Genomic DNA, 5,487 nt, shown 5'->3' with positions numbered 1-5,487 from the left:
TTAAAATGTTAAAATCAAATCTGATATTGTTTTACCTTTTATTTGGTGTGTGGAAGGTGTGCGGAAGAGGGGGTAGTCTTATACGGCGAGTATATAACAAACTCTGTATTTTGAGTGGAAATGTTAGGGGGTCGTCTTATACGCCCAGTCGTCTTATACGCCGGCAAATATGGTATATCAAACTAAAAAGTTTTTCACAGAGAAGGAAACCATTAACAAAATGAAAATATAACCCACCGAATGGGAGAACATAGTCACAAATAATAAATCTAATAAGGGGTTAATATCCAAAATACATAAAGAGCTCATATAACTTAACACCAAAAATAATAACAATAATAATAATAATAATCTAATGAAAAATAGGCATAGTGAATAGACATTTCTCCAAAGAGGACATATAGAAGGCCAATATATACATGAAAAGATGCTCAAGGTCACTAATCATCAGACAAATGCAAAACGGTTGTCATGATTAAATCAACAAACAAGTGTTGGCAAAGATGTGGAGAAAAGGGAAGGAACCCTCATGCACTGTTGGTGGGATTGTGAATTAGGGCAGCCACTCCAGAAAACAGGATGGAGGTTCCTAAAATATTAAAAATACTAGAGGCCCAATGCACAAAGATTCGTGCAAGAATAGGCCTTCCTTCCCCTGGCTGCTGGCACCTCCTTGGCTCCAGCCAGAGCCTCCTTTTCATCTTCACTCTGGCCCAGAGCCCATTTCTGCCTTCCCACACTGCCCAGAGGCCCAGAGCACCTGGGGCGGCACGGAACACCTGCATCATCACCATGGCGAAGATGCAAGGTCCCGTCCCTGCCCCGGCCGCTCTGCACCTGCATATGCAAATTAACCTGCCATCTTTGTTGGGTTGATTTGCATACTCACTCCTGATTGGCTGGTGGGCATTGTGAAGGTATGGTCAATTTGCATCTTTCTCTTTTATTAGTGTAGATAAGTACCATAAATTCCACTTCTGGGTAGTTATCCAAAGAAATCCAGAACACTAATTTGAAAAGATATATGCATCCTTATGATCATGGCAGCATTATTTACAATAGCCAAGATATGGAAGAAACCTAAGTGTCCACTGATAGACAAATGGAAGTGGTACATCTATAATGGAACATTACTAAGTCATCGAAAAGAATAAGATCTTACCATATGTGACAACATGGATGGACCCAGAAGGTATTATGCTAAGTGAAATAAGTCAGAGAAAGACAAATAAGCACCATATGATTTCACTTATATGTGGAATCTAAAAAAACAAAATAAATGAAAAAACAAAACAGACTCAGAGATACATAGAACAAACTGATGGTTGCCAGATGGAAAGCAGGTTTGGGGGCTGAGTGAAAAAGGTGAAGGGTTTAAGAAGTATAAATTGGCAGATACAAAATAGTCATGAGTATGTAAAGTACAGCATAGGGAACATAGTCAATAATATTGTAATAACTATGTATGATGTCAGGTAGGTACCAGACTTATTGGGGGATCACCTCATAAGTTATATAAATGTCTAACCACTATGCTGAACACATGATAGTAATATAAATAATTGACAATTTTTTTAATTTATAAAGAAAAGAACTTTATTGGATTCTAACCCCTTTCAGAAATTCCCATAAAAGTAATTGAACTCAGATCCCCATCCTAACTCTGTGTTGACATGTAAAATAGTGTTTTTCATATCTCAAGTCTAAAATCATGTTATCTGTTGTAGACAGTTTTAGTGGAACAGACTGCAAAGAACCCTAGAAATGTTAATTCTGTTATATCTGACATATTGAGAATTTTTGGTATTCAACCCAAGCTTTGCATTTTCTTTGCAATTTTCAAAATGCACAGCCTCATGCTCTCTTTCAAAACTCTGGCATTATTCAGAAGCAATTACGAAGAAAAACGAAATTACCTTTCGTCATTCTATCTATTCAGGGCCTTAGAAATGCAGACTGACAATGAGCTGACAATTATTTTCAATCCACTTTCAGTTAATTTCACTATAAATTGAGCCTGAGGACTGGTGACAAATAAAATATATTATTCATCTGAAAACATTCTCTTTGGGGCTACAGATCTTCAATTTATTTCATTAGTGATCAAGATCAAACTAAGTTGAAAATTGATTTATGCAATAGTTATCCCTCTGCAATAATTAATTAGAAAAATAATACTTTGATAGAGCTTTGAAAAGGAGCAGTTTCTAAGGCTCTTTGATAAAATAGAAAACTTTAAAAATAATTATGAGGCAGTGTTCCTAAGAGAGTAGATATGCATTGCCCTTGCCTATTTCCATATGTCACCAGACTTAAATCGCAGTCAGGAAAAGCTCCTTGAATCTCAATTCAGTTCATCTAACAATTTTTAGTATATACTACATGCCAGGCACTGTGTGCTAAGACTGTGAGTATTAGAGAAAGGGAGCATCCTCAATGAGTGAACATGGTCAAGTAACTATTCACTGTCTTAATAAATGCTACAATAGACATAATAGCAAAATGTTTTTATAGTCATAGAGGTTCCAGGGATCAACTCTGCTTGAATCACTGGGGAATGCTTCATAGGATAAAGTGGCGTTAGAACTGCTTCTAGGACATTTTCAACTGGCTGAAAGCAAGGGCTGTGGGCTGGAGGCAATTTAAGCACAATTCTAGGCAGCCAAGAATAATATAAGCAATTACAAAGAACTAGAAAAAAATCCAGGCGGATTTCAGAAGAAGTGAGAAATCTAGAGTGGCTGTGAGAGGTTAAGAGAGGAAGATGTGTTGAGACTAGATTGTGAGGGAGAAATTTAAAGTCCACAGACTATCCTATATAATAAAGAGCTAATATGCAAATTAATCCTCATGCCCTCACAAGAGGGCTGCCTTTGACCAGGCTGGCAGGGGAGTTAGTAAGGGACGGCCAAATGAATGAACAGCAGGCTGTGTGGGGCGACCAGGCTGGCAGGGGGGGGCAGTTAGGGGTGACCAGGCTGGCGGGGTGGGAGGGGCAGGTAGGGGGGATCATGCCAGCCTGCAGAGGCAGTGTCGGGCGATCAGGCCAGCACCGGGGCAGGGGGGGGCAGTTAGGGGAGACCAGGCAGGTAGGCAGGTGAGTGATTAGGAGCCAGCAGTCCAGGATTGTGAGAGGGATGTCCGACTGCCAGGTTCAGGCCTAAACCAGCAGTCAGACATCCCCCAAGGGGTCCCGGATAGGAGAGGGTGCAGGCTGGGCTGAGGGAACCAAGCCCCCCCCCGCCATGCACAAATTTTGTGCACCAGGCTTCTAGTTTTTAATAAGCTGGTTTTTAAGTCAGAAACTGTGCTGCTCAGATGTGATAAATCTGGTGGTAGTGCACGGGATTGTAATTTTTCTGGTGAGAGGCAATAAAACATTGTAGGATAAGGAAATAAGGATGCAAAAAGGAACAGAACTTGTGAATCATTTAGTTCATCCCATGGGAAGTCAAGGCATATTGGGGTCAGAGGTTGGAAGGATCTATGGGTGTTGGTGGTATGGGAGTTGTGAGCAAGAGATGGTGATGAAAATAAAGTATGAATTAGATGCTAAAGTCTTAAAGAAGGGTGAGTGTGTCTTGGAAGGAGATAGAGGGGGAGGATGTTTCTTCACTCTTTGGCTCATTTACTTATTCAAAACCTACTCCACTGGGTGCTGGGAAAACAGACACCAACAAGACACATTAAATCAATAGCTTTGATCAAAGGGGGAACATATTGTCTTCACTTAGGGGAAAATTGCAGTTAGATAACACAACTAGAAAGTGGGAAGTCATGGAATTCAGAATAATGTGTACAGGTAACAAGACGTTGTAAATAAATGTGGGGAAATGCTGCTACAACTCCAGCTTCATGTCACTTCTCCAGGCAGGAACACAACGGAAAAGGGCAAACAATGTGTATGCTGTGTCTTACCAATTTTGAAGGATTTTTCCTAGAAAACATCCACTTACATTTTATTCTCAGAATTGGGTCACATGTCTATGGTAATCAGCATGGCAGGCTGGGAAATGGAGCATTTAACTGAGCACATTTTTTCAGCCAAACAGTTCTGCTAGAAAGAAAACAAGAAAGAATGAATGTTGTATATAGACAACTAGAAAGTACATTTTGCATATTTAAATATATTTTAATACTATCTCCTGGTTGATAGAATTCTGGGTTAAAAATACTTTTTCTTTAGAGTTTTGAATGCATGATCCACTGTGTTCTAGCTTCTGATATTACTCTTGAGAAATGCCATTCTGATTCTCATTTCTTTGTTATGTGACCTGATCTTTCTCTGTAAAATCTTAGCATCGTCCCTTATCTCTCGTGTTCTAAAATGCCATGGTAATGTGCTTTGGTGTGGCTCATTTTCCCATTCATTATGCTTGGTATTTAGAGGGTCCTTTCAATTTGGACACCCCTTTATTATTTCTTGGAAAACCCCTCCCCTGTTGTCTTCTATTGGATGTCTGACCTCCTGGATATTTCTTTGGCTCTATCATCCAATTCTGCTATTGGATTTTTATCATTTTTAAATCCCCAATAACTTTATTTTTAAATTCTAATTATTATCCTATATAATAAAACCCCAATAGGAAATCGACTGAACAGTAGAACGACCTGTCGCTATGATGCACAATGACAACCAGGGGGCAGACGATCAACACAGGAGCTGCCCCCTGGTAGTCAGTGCGCTCCCACAGGGAGAGCGCCACTCAGCCAGAAGCCAGGCTCACGGCTGGCAAGCACAGTGGCAGTGGTGAGAGCCTCTCCTGTCTCCCCTGCAGGCAGATAGTAAGGAGCAAGGAGTCCCAGACTGCGAGAGGGTGCAGGCCAGGCTGAGAGACCCCCCCTCCTTCCCTCAGTGCATGAAATTTCATGCACCAGGCCTCCAGTTAATTATAATTAGTAAATAACTATAATTATATAATTAAAGTATACAAGGCTGTTAAATGAGGTTTTAAAAATAAATTTGGAGTTTTGGCTGAGGCTCAAAGCCCAGAATGAAATGTAATCCCATATTTCAAAGGAAGATGCTAGACCATTCACACAAGACTCACTATGAGACAATAAGACAAGTCCTGAGCCTTAGCCCACCTCCCATCTCTAGCCCATACATAAAGATAAATAAATACACAAATAAACAAAGAAATAAAAAGGCAAGAGACTCTTCAGTCTGTGGGGTTTTTTTAAGAGTTACACATGAGAGTGTGAACATTTAAAATGGATGTTACTTGCCTGGTGGCATGGCTCAGTGGTTGAGTGTTGACCTATAAATCAGGAGGTCAGGGCACATGACTGGGTTGCGGGCTCGATCGCCAGTGTAGGGAGTGCAGGGGGCAGTCTATCAATGATTCTCTCTCATCATTAATGTTCCATCTCTCTCCCCCCCACTCCCTTCCTCTCTGAAATCAATAAATATATATATACATATTTATTAAATCTTTATTGTTCAGATTATTACAGCTGTATCTCTTTTTTCCCCCCATAGCTTCT

Source organism: Myotis davidii, unplaced genomic scaffold (genome assembly GCF_000327345.1).
Source record: "Myotis davidii unplaced genomic scaffold, ASM32734v1 scaffold3, whole genome shotgun sequence".
NCBI classification, from domain to species: domain Eukaryota; kingdom Metazoa; phylum Chordata; class Mammalia; order Chiroptera; family Vespertilionidae; genus Myotis; species Myotis davidii.
This window is presented reverse-complemented; position numbering follows the sequence as displayed.